This window comes from Cebus imitator, unplaced genomic scaffold, assembly GCF_001604975.1.
Source record: "Cebus imitator isolate Cc_AM_T3 unplaced genomic scaffold, Cebus_imitator-1.0 Scaffold192, whole genome shotgun sequence".
NCBI classification, from domain to species: Eukaryota; Metazoa; Chordata; class Mammalia; order Primates; family Cebidae; genus Cebus; species Cebus imitator.
This window is the reverse complement of record NW_016107507.1, coordinates 1409537-1426742: the sequence shown is the minus strand read 5'-3', so window position 1 is coordinate 1426742 and position 17206 is coordinate 1409537. Positions and strand designations below refer to the sequence as shown.

Below are 17206 nucleotides of genomic sequence, written 5' to 3'. Positions count from 1 at the left end.
GAGACTCAAATTTCTCATTTGTAAAAAGACAATAATAATAATAATATCTCACAGAGCTTTGGAGAAGACTAAATTGTATAATGCTTATGAAAACCTTATAGAAATGATAAAAAATATCTGTGAATTTTAGTTACTTTACATAGTCCTATTGGCAGTTATGAAATTTACTGCTTAGGAGACAATCACGAGGGTTTTAAAATAATCTACAAAAGATTTCTGCCAGTATCACAATGGACTGTCTGCACTTACACTTCCTTTATGACATGGGAAAATATGACTAAATTAGGAGAGACGTGAGATTAGTGTTGCTTGTCAATTTAGCAGATTTAGAAGTGTTTTTTAGCAATTCTCTTCCGATGGGTCATATCCAAAGATAAGCAGCTGAGCCCTCTTAGCAGCAGGAAGGAAGGGCAGCTAGCCTTGGGTTACACAAATGAACTTATTAAGGCGATTTATAAAGCCATCTAGTTAATCAGAAAGGAGGGGAGTGAAAAGATCCTTTCTTAGCCAAGCCATGATCGCCCGCTGGACAATTAGAAGCACAGTTTTCATTATACTGGTGTAGTCCTCAGTTGGGGTCAAGCCTATGAGCTAGGATACAGCTGGTGGGTGGATGCAGTAAGGCTGTTAATTAATCACAAGGGGGTGGAAACCAAAGACGAGGCATTCACACCGTTTGATTTTACGTGGTCCCCGTTCCGCTGCATTGACCCTCGTTTTCTCGGTTGACCTCTGTTAGATTTCTATGAATTGTTCCATGTTAGGTCCTCATTTACAAGTTACCAGTGGAGTAACTTGTAAATGGATTTTAGCAAACCATTGATTTGGGCCCTCATTAGATAAAGATTGGGTTTAAAGTCTTTTAAATATTTTACAGTAAAATGTTAGCTCGACAGTGTAGGAGATTTACTGGATTTAGCTATACATTTGCTCTTTTAACACTTCAGCTGTTTTACGCCAGTTTAAGTAACAACAGCTAATTTTTTCTAATGTTTTCTCTGTGTCAGCCACCGTTCTAAGCATTTTCCACTGATTCACTTAAACTTCATAATAATCCTATGAGGTAGGAGCCGTGATCTCCATTTTTACAGATAAGGAAATTGACCTTAAATAACTGGTGTAAGGTCAGTTAGTTAAGTGAGGAACTGGACTCTGAACCAAGGTCAGACTGGTTTCAGTGGTATATTCTTGACCACTAGGAAGCATTGCCTCTCAAAAATGGAAACTGCTGTCTCTACTTGTTTGACAATTGTTCACTTAACTATATGTGATGTATTTAACAATGCAAACTTGTGGATAAAACATACTTCTGAATTCGCAAGAAAGTCTCTAACACTTCAGTTGCATCAGTGTTTTGTGATTGTCTGTTCTGATTTTGATATTGTTTCAGTTTTCTAACATTGGGAATTAAAATATCTAAACCATTTTTTCACAAGGAAATGCATTACATAAAAGAACCAGAATAAGCATCTAGTGCCAACAGAAACTTGGACATATTATTTTACTGATTATGAAACAGTCCCAAAGGGACCAGAGCTACTTAGTAGCTGCGCAAAGTCTAAACAGCATCTGGCCTTGGATGTATTTCTTACACCTGGTGTCCTGGAGCCACACTGCACTTTTAAATTAGTCTCTACCATTTAAAAAAACGGTTGATTTCATATAAGAAATTTGAATTTCTGGCTAAAAGAAAAATGAGGTGATCTGCAAAACTGGGTGTGTATTTCACTGACTACAATCAGCTAAAGCTGAGTAACAGCACCCTGCATTGTTTAAGGGGGCCCAGTGCCCCTTCCTCCACTGCATAGCTATATTCTTTAGCTTTAACTGTTTGGCCCCCTTAGGCATTTGAGTTTGAGACCACTAATTGGGAATAAAGACTTTCTGATTTCTGTCATGTTGTCTTTGTGTAACACCACAGTGTTCTTTCAAAAAATTATGGCCATTTAGATTTCAGATTCTTTTAAAAAATGTTTTAGTTTAAGATTATAGTCCAGTTGTAACTCCTCTTCTAGAGTAATAAAATTGAGTTTCTTCCTCAATACTCTATTTTCTCCTCTCTGTCTCTCTCTCTTCCTCTCCTAACTTAGAGAATTTGTGGTGACATATTAGTTTCAGGCAAGGTCAAAAGAAACATTGATTACTGTCTTCATTTAGATGCATTAAGTGTATACATGCTTAACAAATATACTTACAAACCAGTGACAACTATCGCTAGCCTTTCCTATGACTCGTGCTTACCTGTCAAGAAAGACACATTTGAGAAAGAACAAACTATTCAAAATCAACTTGTCTTTTTCTATGTTGTCACGCCAATCATTACATTGCATTAATCTCTGGTTTTCTAATTATATATTATCAGGCGTATGACCGCTAAGCATTTGCTTGTTCTCTGGCTATTTTTAATTCAAAAATAAATTGCATAATGAAACTAATTCTATTTCCCATTGAGATAATGCATTTTTAATTACTCAGAAGGGAGTCAAATTAAATAGTATTTACCCAAAGTAAATGCAGGAGATAACAAAATATTTCCATGGCATTTTAATTCAGAACACTCATGTTATATAAATTAATTTGGCATTGGATTGGGGGTATATGGAGGAAGGAGTTGCCCAGAAATGCAGCCCTTTTCTTTTGATCTTGTATATTTTACCTGCTAACAACTGAGTGACTGAATTCTGGACTCACTGGTTTCGCATTGGAAATGTGACTAATCCCAAGCGGTTTTGTTCATGCTTATGTACAGATTGCTCTCTGAAATTGCCCAGATGTGAGCACTGTAGCTCCAGCTTTGTAATGCTGTTTATCTGGCAGCAGAAACTCTATTTGCAGTAGTTAACTATCTTTTTTACATTTGCCATGGTCCAGCAGTGTTGCAAAGCTTTGTGGCTTCAGTAGCGAGTTGATGACAATCAGCAGATTCTAAAGCCTTTTCAGAACCCTGAAAGAATAGACAATTATAGTATACAATGCTGAAATGACAAAGGAAATAATGGATAGTCAAATAGTGGTGTAATTAAGCTTCTAAAAAAACGATTACAGTTCATTTTCTTTGATTATCTTTTTCAAGGTTTGACTTTAATTCTTTATTGTTTAAATTCTGTAAAATGGCATTCAGAAAAACATTACCATGAAACCTATCAGAATGTTTAGACAGTTGTAATCACAAAGAGTAGAAATGCTTACTTTGTACTGTACTGTTGACCCGGCTCTGTCCTTCTCTGAGAGTTGCTGATTCAACTTTTTAAGGATCTAAATGATTCCTTTTAAAATGTTTGAGGAAAATGGTTTTTAGCTTTTGTGTCAGATAGGAATGGGGTTCCCATCTGAATGAGTTAAAGCAAATATAGTAGTAGTATGTTTGCTTAGGACAAAGAAGTCTGGTGGTCAACAATGGAAAAATATGAGACCCAACAGATCATTTTAAGGCCACATAATCCTTTTGCTTTCTGCTTTTCCCTCTTTAGATTGTATTCCTAGTGCTTATTCTTTCAGTTTGACTATTGGTAATGCCCCCAACATATGCAAGAAGATCAGAAAAGGCAAAAGGATGCATGTCTCATGATTCTATTATTTTTCTAACTGACAAATTTATTGGACTTAGCTAACATTGAATGTTGACCTTTGTTGGCTTTGAGATGGAGCCTTTGAAATTTGATGAGATTAATGTATAAGCCTAGTTATTATTTAACCTACCAAGTTTATGTTTAGTAACATCATAGGCTTGCTCCAAAAGTGGGGAATGAATCTCTTTCTCTTCATGGGCTTCTTTTTTGAAAAGAAGGAGCCTTGTGGTACCATTTTTTGTTAGATTACAGTTGTTCTCAAACTTTAGTGTGCATCAGAATCACCTGAAGGATTTATTGCAATACAGATTCCAGTCCCCCGCCCTAAAGCTTCTATTCAGTGGGTTTGGGATAGGTCCAGAGAATTTGCCTTTTTAGTAAGTGTCCAGTTGATGCTGATGCTGGGTGTCTGGAGGCCTCATCTTCAGAGTCCAATGGGTTAGAAGAATTTTCTATTACAAGTCAAGATTCCTGCTAGTGAGGAATCTAGACAAGGCTCTAAATAAAGCCTGAATTTTTGTGACTTAGGCATTGATGACATTTAATTCAACAACCATTTCTTGAGTGCCTACTATGTACCCAGCACTGATGACGCTACTAGTTTTGAAAAGAGAAACAAAGATGAATCAAAGACTCTGCCCTTAAAAAGCTTACAAACAGATGCTGGTCAAAGTTTACAAAATTTCAATTAGATGTAGGAATAAGTTCAAGAGATCTGTTGTACAACATGGCGACTATAATTAATAACAATATAGTTTTCTTGAAAACTACCAAGAGAATAAACTTTATTTTCACCACACAGTGACAGCTGTGTGAGATAATACATGTTAATTTGCTAGATTTAGCCATTCCACAATGAATATATATTTCAAAACATATTGTACATGATAAATACATACAATTTTATGTCAGTTAAAAAAAAGGCCTACAAACATACTTCAAGTACCTAAATGATGACACTGAAAGGGCAGAGAATTTATCTGTCTTCTATTTATACTGTTGGTAGTGTATAAAGGATTTTTAATGGAATACCAAATTTCTTTGATGATACTATTTCGTCTCTTCCAATGGTTATTTTGCATTTCTATTTGAAGCAGACAATTGTATCCTATGATCACTCCAAGTCCTAGGTAACTTTTGTTTCAGGGACATTACTTCATGTGCTATTCTAATCAGGCTGTTCTTCAACTCCCCTACCCCACTCCTCAGAAAAATAAAAATATAGAAAAACCATTGCAAGTAATAAAAGAGACCCAAGGTCTAAATCATAACTGTTGGCCAAAGAAATGAATAATATCTCCTTCAAAGATGGAAAATTATACCCGCTTAAAAAATAAAATCACAAGCAAATTCAGTAGTGATGGTCTATATGGTTAGTTTTGTTTTTGGTGGGAGAAAACACCTTCCCTACTGTTACTGGAAAGACTAATGGAGAACTCTCCCTGGCTTCTGCTAATTGTTGATGTATTCTAGGAAGCATTTAAGGAGTGGAAATAGAAATGGGATAGGTTTTTATGTAATTTAAACTGTCTACCAACCTGAGAAAGGATTTGTGTCTCCAATAAAATATGCTGTTAAATAAAGATGGGGGATGCAGTAATGTGGGAATTGATGAGATGTGGGCTAAAAATAAGTTTCTCATTAACTCTAAATTAATTAGCATATAAAGATGCATGGACATTAGTTTACTTACAGTTCACAAAATACTACACTGATGTACATTTTCCATATACCTTTGTGTAGCCATTGGCAATATATGTAGTTGTTTAAAATTTTTTATTTTTATGGATTTAGGGGTACAAGTGCAGTTGTGTTACATGGGTATATTGCATAGTGGTAAAGTCTGGGCTTTTAATGTTACCCATCACCCCAGTAGTGAACATTGTACCCAATAGGTAATTTGTCATCCCTCACCTGCCTTCCTCTCTCCCACCTCTTGGAGGCTTCAGTATCTGTTATTCCACTTTGTATATTCCTGTGTGTCCATTTTTCAGCTGCTATTTGAAAGTAAGAAGAGGCGGTGTTTGACTTTCTGTTTTCTGAGTCATTTCACTAAGGATAAGGGCCTCTAGTTCAATCCATTCTACTGCAAAAGGCATGATTTTATTCTTCTTTTTTATGGCTGAGTAGTATTCCATGGTATGTGTATATGTATGTGTGCATGTATGTACACTACATTATTTTATTTTATTTTTTTGAGATGAAGTCTCACTCTGTTGCCCAGGCTGGAGTGCAGTGGCATAATCTGGGCTCACTGAACCTCCACTTCCCAGGTTCAAGCAATTCTCCTGCCTCAGTCTTCTGAGTAGCTGGGATTACAGATGCGCACCACCACACCTGGTTATTTTTTTTATTTTTTATTTTATTTTTTGTATTTTTAGTAGAGATGGAGTTTCACCATGTTGGCCAGGCTGGTCTTGAACTCCTAACCTCAAGTGATCCACCCACCTCGGCCTCCAACAGTGCTGGGATTACAGGCATGAGCCACTGTGCCTGGCCTTCACTACATTTTTTTAATCTAATGCTTTGATGGACACATAGGTCGATTGTGTAACTTTGCTATTGTGAATAGTGCTGTGATAAACATATGAGTACAGGTGTCTTTTTGATAAAATGATCTCTTTTCCTTTGGGTAGATATCTAGTAATGGATCAAGGGGTAGTTCTATTTTCAGTTCCTTGGGAAATCTCCATACTGTTTTCCATAGAGGCCGTACAAATTTATTTTCCCACCAACAATGTATAAGCATTTCTTTTTTTTTCACACCCTCACCAACATCTTTTGTTTTTTGACTTTTTCATAATAACCATTCTGATGGGGTGTTAGATGCTATCTCATTGTGGGTTTAATTTTCATTCCTATGATTAATGATGTTGAGCATTATTTTGTATGCTTGTTGGCCCCTTGTATGTCTTCTGTTTCAAAATGTCTATTCATGTTCTTTGCCCACTCTTTAATGGGGTTGTTTTTTCTTGATGAGTTGTTTGTGTTCCTCATAGATTCTGGATCAGTTTTTTGTTGTTGTTGTTGTTGGATGCATTGTTTACAAATATTTTCTCCCATTTTGTAGATTGTCTGTTTGCTCTGATAATTATTACTTTTGCTGCACAGAAGCTTTTTAGTTTAATTAAATGCCATTTGTCTATTTTTGTTTTTGTTGTGTTTCCTTTTGAGGATTTAGTCATAAATTATTTGACTAGACCAATGTTCAAAGAGTTTTTCCTAGCACTTTCATAATTTCAGGCCTTACATTTAAGTCTTTAGTCCATTCAAGTTAATTTTTATATATGGTAAGAAATAGTGGGTCCAGTTTGATTTTTCTGCATATGGCTTTAAAATTTTCCAGCACTATTTATCAAATAGAGTGTCCCTTCCCCAGTGTATGCTTTTGTTGACTTTGTCAAAGATCAGCAGTGTACTTAGTAGAGCTTGAATGTACAGAACTCTTCGTGTGCGTTATAAAAATTGCCCATTTAGCATTTCTTAAGATTTAAAACCTCAATGTACTGGAACCTCACTATGTAAGATGTGCCTAAACATAATAAAAACACCATATCAGGTTCTGTAGACACTAAAGTGGAGTGGAAAAAAAATGTGGGCTATGGAGTAACACACACCTGGCTTTGAATTATGGTTCTTCCATCTACGGCCATACCACTTTGAGCGCACCTGATCTCATCTGAATTATGCTTCCTCCACTTAATAGCTGTGTCTGCAAAATGGGAGGGGAAAATTACTACTTACTTTAGAGGATTTTGGAGTGTTAAATAAAGTAAGGTACAGAAAATACTTAGAAGAGTGGATGATACATGTTAATCATTCAATAAATACTTCCTTTTCCACATCAAATCTTTTTTTCTTTTCTCTTTCTTTTCTTCTACCGCTTTCCTCTTTCCTCTTTCTTCTTCTCCTTCTACTCTTCCTTGTTCTCCTTTTTATTTTTGTTTTGTTTATTCCAGTGAGTATTGTTCTACATAAAGGAATCATCTTACTGAATCTCTATCATCATTTTCATTTATTGAGAATGAATTTGATTTCTGAAATGATCATTCACAACCAACACCATGCTGGTGGATAAGACTTACAAATATTGCTCTAAACAGTGTATTGTAAACTGCTGCTGGCCACACCTGTCCCTCTGCCTGCTTTGAGCCATAAAATTTTTTTATGTTTTTAAATAGTTGAAAAAGAAAAAAAATAATACTTCATGATATAAAAATTACATGAAATTCAAACTTCTGTCACCATAAATAAAGTTTTACTGGAACACACCCACATGCATTTGTTTAATCCTATGGCTGTCTTCATGTGGTAATGACAAAGTAGTTTCAATAGAAACTGTAGGGCTTACAAAGCCTACCATAAGCCATACATGTGTTGTATGACCCTTTCCAGAAACTGTTTGCTGACTACTGTTCTGAAGGCATGAAACATATGTACATTTTAATTTGGTTTTGAAGCTACCCCTGAAAAAGGAGTCTTGTGGTAAAAGCTGTAGTACAGGGGTAGAATGTATATTGAGCTTCCTAAGGTGTCTATGTGGACAAGAGCTTTCAAAGAGATAGATGATAGAGTTTCTGATATAATTGTGTACACACAGAGACAAAAATCCATCTCTCTGCTCTTCTCATCATGCCATTAACTCCTGACAAACTATAGTGAATGATAACTTTGTCCAAAGGGGTTTTGTTCCTAGCTTGCTTTTACACAATTCTGTCTCTGAAGCAATCAAGACACTAGTCTGGAGAGACTGGTCCAGTAAGGTTTCACTGAAACAAGCCCTGTGAACAGGTTGGACCTGATCCTTCCCCTTCCCCTGGTTAGTCCGTTATCCTTGGGAAATCCATTATCTCCTCTGAGCAAACTGGGAATTCTATTGTTTCTCTTTAGGACTAAGACTGAACAGATCAAATAGCCATTTTGAAAACTATTATAAAGCTTTTTTTCAAAACTGATTGAAACCGATCACATATTCCCTGATAGTACCCCCAATAGAGCCAGTACCTGTTTTTGTGAATAAATGCATATTGTTCTTCAATTAAATACAAACAGCTATTCCTGTGAGTATAGTATTTTGCCCTAAAAGAATGGAACTGAATAAATAGGAAAGGGTGGAAGGTCTTCTTTTGTTCTTGCAGGCATGTGAAGACACGGCACAATCTGGTATTCAGTGACTGAGGCTGAGAGAGGAGCAGAGGAATAAAGCCATTGGGTGGGCTTAAAGCTCAGATGGTTGAGCTAGACAAGCCAGTGGATATAATAAGTTAAAGAACACTGTCCATCAATTGCATTGGTGCTCCTGACTTTTTGTGATAGCGTCTAACTCCTCTCCTCTCTCAAAGTCTCACCCATCTGTTGTTCCTGTTGCTGCTTCAGCCATTCAAGGAGTAGATGAATGAGCCCTTCTGCCCACAGCTCTGATTAGTCATTCATTTGCTGGAGTGCTAATTATGTGCCAGGAGCTGTGCTAAGTGTGTGCAGCATAAATCAGAACAAGAAGTGTGTCCTGCCCTTCCCAGTGAGGTGCTTACAGGCTCCCAGTGGAGATAGACTTGTAAACTAGTGTGGTGAAGTAGAGTGGGCTTCTAATGTATATCTGTGTCAGTTAAAATCACTTCCTGGGGACAGACAAGTAAACTAGCAGTTGCAGTTCAGTATAAGCGATGAGTTGGGCACAGAGGAAGAACATCTGTCTCAAAGGAGGGTATCTCAAAAAGCTTCCAGGGAAAGGATAGAAACTTGAAGAATGAGAAGGGGAGGGATGTGAGCCAGGCAGGAGAAACAATAGGAAAGCTTATAAACCTGAAAATAAACAGCATCCTCTAGCTACTGTAGGGATGGGTTTGGATAGCTAGAACTACAGGTGCAGGTGGGAGGGTATCACAGAGAAGTGAGCAAGTGTCAAATCATAAGTGACCTTATGTGCCAAGTAGGAAGTCTGAACATTAATTTCGGAACCGCAGGGGCCTGAGCAGCAGTGATTAGGATTTTGTAAAGATGCTCTGGAAGCCATGTGGAGAATGGACTGGAGAATATTGACCCTGGAAGCAAAAAACCTTTTAGAGCTATTAGAGTATCCAAGTGTGACCTGCACCACCTAAATAAAGAAAGTAAAAGTTAGAGGGTGAGAAGAGAGACTCACATGAACTGGATGACTTCTTAAGGTGGTGAAGGAGAAGGAGAGAGAAGAACGTGGATTACATAGGTTTCAGCTTGGAGTCCAAGCACCTGAGAGTAGTTCAAGCACCAGATGTTTATAGTAGGAACAACAAAGACAAGGTAGAATAGAATTTTCGGACAAGAGACGTTTAAGAAATGTGATAGAATTTGGAAATGAGGGTCTGGGCATGGCGGCTCTTGCCTGTAATCCCAATACTTTGGGAGGCCAAGGCAGGTGGATCACCTGAGATTAGGAGTTTGAGACCAGCCTGGCCAACATAGTGAAACCCCGTCTCTACTAAAAATCCAAAATAGTAGCCAGGCATGGTGATGTGTGCCTGTAATCCTGGCTACTCGGGAGGCCGAGGCAGGAGAATCACTTGAACCCAGGAGGCAGAGGTTGCAGTGAGCCAAGATCACACCACTGCACTCCAGCCTAGGCAACAGAGCCAGACTCCATCTCAAAAAAAAAAAAAAAAAGAATTTGGAAATGAAGGACGTATATAGGATGAATGGAATAAGAGGAGTATAAGGGGGCCTGGAAGAGGGACTTTGGAGAGCTAAAACATGAAGGAAGATTGTGGAACTGAAGAGAGAGGAACACCAAAAGGAAGGCAGCAAGGGGTCCACAGTGCCACACAATGCAGAAAAGCCAAGTGAGACCACAGTAGATAATGTCATTCTCTGTCCCAGGAGCCTCAAACTTAGTCATTCAGGACCCCCCTGGAAGTGATCCACCCTTTTCCAAAGCTATCTCCTTTTACCCTTGGCATCTGTGGAATTGAGCTATTCTGTTTCCCACATGTGCCCCTCATTCGAATCTCCTGTTCCTTTTCCTTTCCTGGAACAAGTGCTTCAAAGTCCACATCAGATGCCATCACCTTCAGTTGTGACTAATCTGGCATTTATCTCTCCCTTTCCTTGACAATCATGGCAATTTTTCTGTACATCTCTGTGACACAAATCACTTTCTACCTCATATTGTGATCACTCACATAATTGTACTCTTTCTGCTCAGTTGCAAAAAGCACACAAATCATATTTGCAGAATGCTTTGAAATTCAACTATTAGGTCATACTAAAGACATGTATGTAATAGTCTTTCACTAACAATCTAAAGAATTCTAAAACCAACTTCCCAGCACCAAGATTTAGCTCTTAGAAATTTAATGATTTGTGAAATGAAATCAGTATAGCTGACTTTCTCACAACATTCTTACATTGTTTGCTCATTTTCTAGACAATTTTAACTTTGATTACAAAAGCTCAGTTTACTTAGAGAGTAGGGAACAGAGAAGGATTTTTAAACACTCGTTTTTGAAGTAGGCTGCACATTAGAATAATCTGGGGAGTTTTAGAAACCCTGGTGCCCAGGTCCCATCCCCCAGAACTTCTGATTAATTGATAGGGCCTGTGGCCTAGGCTTTTGGAGTCCTCAGATCTCCCCAGGTGGCTCTAGTGTGCAGTAGAGTTTGAGAACTACTATTTTTCAAGTTCTCTTGCGTTCAAATGTCACATCTTTTACTAGTGATGACTAATTGTTTCTACATTGAAATGTGTATGTGATTATAAAGTAGAAAATTTGTTTTTAACTGTAATATAGTCTCTCTCTTTTTCTCCTTGTGCCCCCAATCCATGAGCGAACAATCCCCAATGGATGACTGACAGAGCTCTTATCTCTGCCAGGAGAGAAATACCAATTTCTTTTATAAATGGGTTGCTTTGGCCAGTTGTCAGCAAACAACAAAACCTTGAATATATAAAACTGTCTAGCTTGATAGAAATTCATTTGATTTTACACTAAAATTTTCAGGTACATGAGCATTGTTCAAAGTACCAAAAAAACCATATTAACTTTATTCTTAGCAAGTCCCAGGTAAACAAAAATTTCTTAAAAAAAATTAGGCAGATGAATGCTACTTTCCCAGTCTCATACATTTTTGGTAAACATGTCTCTAGAAAAAAGAAAAATATATAAAGATTTGTTTCTTTAAAGAGAAATGAAAGAGAAAGAGAGATAAGCACTGAGGTATCCATCAGGTCATCCCAGACATTAGTAAAGTGTTCCAACTTGTGTTTTACAGGAGAAATCTTAACCGTGGATTCCTGCTTACCTTCTCTGTTGGAAATCTTAATTTTGGTCCTTTTATTAGCAATGATACAGTATCTTGTTCTTTATACTGTACTTTGTTATACTACTAAGTTTGTATACTCTTTATAGAAATGGATACATCCAAAAGTACTAAATAAATGATCATACATGGCTGCTTGTAATTTAAGCTGTTTCCATATTTATGTAACTGTTATGTCAAACAGGACTCACAGCGGGCAATGACATAGCAACTTTAATTTTTCTCACGGTTGCTCCTATACTTCCACTCTGTGGGGCACCTCTGCCCCTGGGAGAAATCTCAAGACACTTAATTCACCCAATTGTGTTTAATCAAAAGTCTTCCAAACACTTGAATTCCTGAAACACTCGTAGTTTGGTTATTATTACATCCAGTTTATTCATCAAAACTTCTGTGTTTACAGCCAAGGCTTTGCCCCTTCCCCAGCTCAAGCCTGCTGGCGTGGGCAGAGAAGCCCCAAGCTTGGCAGCCGTCTCACACTGATAGCTCTGAGTTCCATGGAGACCCTCTATTCCCCACACTCCACACCCCACCTCCCAGCTGCCACTGGGGCTCTACCCTGCATTTCTGGTGGGTCCAAGTGTATAACCCCTCCCTTAGCCCCTGGGTAGCTAGCTAGACCCCTCTGCCATCCTTTCAAATTTTTGCCAAGATCCAATTCACATATTTCCTATGCCATGAAACCTTTTTGATTCATCATCTCAAGACAGCTTCCTTTTCTCTGAACTCTCATAGCACATCATGTCTGTCCTGTACCATTTATCCCCCTGGTCCTTGTATTTCAGTAATTTATGGCACAGCCTCCTGTGTTATCTTCCCTACTATACTCGGAACTTTTTGATAACATTCATCATACATTTTTTATTGCCCACCGTGTTGGGATGAAAAAAGAATATATTAAAATAAAAGTAAAGGCATTTATAAAATGTGTAGTTAGGTTATTATCATATTTAAAGTTACTGTGATATATGTAAACAAGTATATAATTGAAGACAAGAAATTACTCAAAATTGCTCATTGCATCAGGTTAAGAGGAAAAAGTAGATTTATACTTTTATAATTTTGTATATATTTAAAAATGGAAAATGCAGTCATTCAAAAGCAATTTATCTAAAATAATTGAAGTTGTTATATGAAGTAATTACCATATTTATTGTGTTATGCTAAAGAGCAGGCCGCAGATTATTTCCTTTACAATAGGAACCCATATCTAAAAACTGTTGGGACTTCAGAACAGGTTTTTCATCATTTAATTTTTAAATATATTGACTACCTTCCTGTCTTTTTAGAGCTTTTAGCATAATAAGCCATTGCCTCCCTGTCTGCCTTCCGTGTCTTCATGCAGAAAATAATTCATTATTTTTTTTTACTTGGTATTAATGAGCATACAGACCCAGACTAAAACACAGCTTATTAAATATTTAAGAAATCATATTAAGGTGGCATTTGTGTCTTCTTCATAACAGCTGCACTGTGTTGCCAGATCATTTATTTCATTATGTAAAACACAATGGCATTGTTATTTCCCTCAGTCCAGTTATAAGTAGACAAGAGTCAAACTATTTTCAGTAGCACCAAAGAAACTAAATGTGAGAGTCCTGAGTTAACCTCATCATGATTTTTGAGACGGTTCAGTGAAAAACATTAACTTCAGCTCTATTTAGGGTTTCTACTTTCATTGTTGTCCAGTGGGAGGTCTTCGTTCCAACTCTTAGTATTCTGTGAGTTCATTCTTTTCAAAGGTATTTGTAGCACAGTTGAATAGCATGGGCTGACTGCTAGATGTGCTTAGGGTGGTAGTTCTTGGGCATCCCACTAATTCTTTACTCATCAAAACTGCCTTGGCAGTCCTCCTTGGCAGAGAGGGAGTAAGAGAGGCTTTTACCTCACAGGTGAAACTCTGGCCTCTTCCCGTTTATTGCGGTTGAGGTTTGTTCTGGTGAAAGGAGCCAGAATTGGTAGAGCTTCTAAACTCACTTGCCCTCTGGAAAGAATAATTTTACTTTGAGCTACCAAACAAAATAACTGTGCACCTACTGATGTTGAGATCAGGTCAGCTCTTAACCTACAGGATTCTGTTGGTGTGTTTTCATTCTGGGCTTTCATTGTACTCACTATTAAATGGTTTGGATACAAAAATTACCTGGAGAGACCTAAACCTTGTTTTCAATGGCAAATGTTGGACCAGGCTGCTGAAGCTGAGTGTGCAGCTGAACCTGTGGGACACCAATGTCCATTATACATTGATGCTCAGATTCTACTTTAAAGCACTCTGCCCATATTTATATAGTTGTTAAATTACAAATAATATTCTCCTTTTTAAGAAGCATAAAGATGGTGTTGCAGGCTGGGTATGGTGGCTCACGCCTGTAATCTCAGCACTTTAGGAGGCTGAGATGGGAGGATCACTTGCTCAGGAGTTTGAGACTGGCTTGGGTAACACAGAAACTTATACTAAATACACACACACACACACACACACACACACACACACACACACATAATTAGCTGGGTGTGATGGCACATGGCTGTAGTGCCAGCTACCTGGGAACCTGAGGCAAGAGGATTCTCTGAGCCCAGGGGTCAGGTCGGTGGGGAGGGCAAGGGGATATGGGGGGAAAATGGGAGGTTGAGGCTGTAGTGAGCTATTATTGCACACTAATAATAGCTGGGTGACTGAGCGAGATCCTATCTCAAAAACAAAACAAAACAAAAGACGGTGTTGCAGAAGTCACACTGTGGGTGAAGGAAGTTTGGAATCTCCCCAATTCCCAAACTTCCAGACAGAAAATATATATTTTTCTATATTTATGTATATATTTTGTACTGTAAGAACATGAGTGTTTAAAGGCACATAAAACAAACTACAGAAATTATGAAACATAAAACAGGGTTCTGTTAGATTTGTGGTAAAAATGTCAAATATTTTCATAAATAGGAAATAAAAACAAAGGAAATAAAATTGATAAAACTATTATTAATCTCAGGGAAAAATCTGCCACTATCACATTCAAGTAATCAGTGTCTTTCCAACAATTTTAGTCATGCTATTCTTACACCTAGAAACCCACTCAGATTAACACCAAATAACTCATTTCTTAACCATACAGTCTGTTTTTTTAATTTTTATTTATTTTTATATTTAGTTTTTTAGATGGAGTATCGCTCTGTTGCCAGGCTGGAGTGCAGTGTCGTGATCTCAGCTCACTGCAACTTCCATCTCCTGGGTTCAAGCGATTCTCCTGCTTCAGCCTCCCGAGTAGCTGGGACTACAGGCGCATGCCACCATGCCCAGCTATTTCTTTGTATTTTTAGTAGAGATGAGGTTTCACCGTGTTGGCCAGGATGGTCTCGATTTCCTGACCTTGTGATCCACCCACCTCAGCCTGCCAAAAGTACTGGGATTATAGGCATGAGCCACCGTGTCTGGCCACTATACAGTCTTTATCTGAGTGTGTATTTCTCTATCGTCTGGTAAAATGCAAAGAATGCCTTCTAAGCAGGCAACCTTCTTTCAGTGATTTGGTCTTTTACTTTCTATATGGGCCTTGGCAAGACACTGCCACTCTTTAAGCCTCAGTTTCTTTATCTGTAAAATGAGAGTCCAAGTTCATTATTCCTTTTCTGGAATCTTAGGACCAGAAGAGTTTTAGAATTCAGGATTATTTTTAATATTTTGATTTCAGAAAGATAATATATATAAATACATATAATCAAAATGATATAACATAATACATATATCTTTCTAAAGTCAAAATTACCTTTCTAAAATCAAAATTCTAAAAATAGGTTGCTATGTATATAAATATGTAAAAATATGTGCAAATACATATAAATGTTGTGTAACAGCCCCAGTAGGGTCTAGAACAGTACCCTATAATCAAACATATTAGTAACTCTTCAGTAAAACATGCAAACATTTACACCTAGTGGGATAAATAAAGAATGTCAACTGGTCAGATTTGTTACCAAAACTTGGATTTTTCAGAGCTTTTAGATGAGTGATGGTGAACTGCACTAACCCCTACTTTAGGAGTGTGTGTGTTCAGCAAAGAGCAGTTACTCCCGTCACTTTTACTTAAATTCATGGCAGATAATGTAGATCTCCTCTTTTACACAAATTGGAATGTGAATGAAAAAATTCTACTCAGTATACAACTGATTCCTACTGGATATTATAAAAGACCGTGTGCTACTTTAAAAACAGTGGTGAAATTCACTCTTCAAGAAAATAGTATTCACAGGAGGGCATAAATGCCTTCCTGAATAATTTTAGATCCAGATATGTTACTCTGTTCTCAGATGATTGATAGGATCAGAATTATAGATTTAGAATAGGAAATGAGATTTCCATTACATACAGTTAAAATTAGTACAAAGACATTTTTAGCTTTTTCCCTTTTTGCTCATAAGTCTTACTTGAGGGGATAAAATCAATCACTTCATTTGTTCAGCTAGTATGGCTGAACTCTCTGAAGTGATTTATGCTTATGCTAAATTTTGCTTGCTAGTTTTTGCTCCATGTGACCTCAGCCCAACAGTTTTCAGCATATGTTATTCCAGGATCAGAGTGAGTTGTCTCCCAAGAAGTTTTACCAGTAATAAAGTACCAGAGTTTGTAAATTACTTAATCAGAAAGTAAATGGGTAAAAACTTCAGGTTACCCTATGGTAATCTCACTGTCACTTTGTTAGGTTGTTTTTCTTTTTGAGATGGAGTCTTGCTTTTGTCGCCCAGGCTGGAGTGCAGTGGTACACAGGCTGGAGTGCAATGGCACAATCTTGGTTCACTACAACCTCCACCTCCCAGGTTCAAGCAGTTCTCCTGCCTCAGCCTCCCAAGTAGCTGGGATCACAGGTACACACCACCATGCCCAGCTAATTTTGTATTTTTAGTAGAAACAGGGTTTCACCATATTGGCCAAGCTGGTCTCAAACTCCTGACCTCAGGTGATCTGCCCGTGTCAGCCTCCCAAAGTGCTGGGATTACAGGCGTGAGCCACCGCACCTGGCTACTTTGTTAGGTTCTAATATATCTTTCTAAATGGAAGAGAAAGAGTGGGCACAGTGCAGGAGTGTGTTTTGAATGAATGTCATGCATCATGTCCTAGCAGAAGACTATTTTTTTCTTTAGAGAGCCTCATTTCTAGCATGTTTGCTTTAATGAAAGTATGGAGATATAAATCTCTAAGTATATGTTTTATGTTACATTTGGAAACAGTAATTTTTAGAAGTCCATTTCTAGCTGACAGCTGTTTGATCTTTTTTGTGATAAAATATACATAACATAAAATTTATCATTTTAACCATTTTTAAGTATAGTTCTCATTTTTATTTATTTTTAATT

The 17206-nt window shown here is 37.5% G+C and overlaps 1 protein-coding gene across 49 annotated transcripts in view; it reads left to right on the top strand.

Annotated features, from left to right (window-relative positions):
• The window catches only part of NRCAM (neuronal cell adhesion molecule), a 315528-nt gene that overhangs the window by 169723 nt on the left and 128599 nt on the right, over positions 1–17206 (top strand). The gene's annotated exons all lie outside the window — the stretch shown is intronic.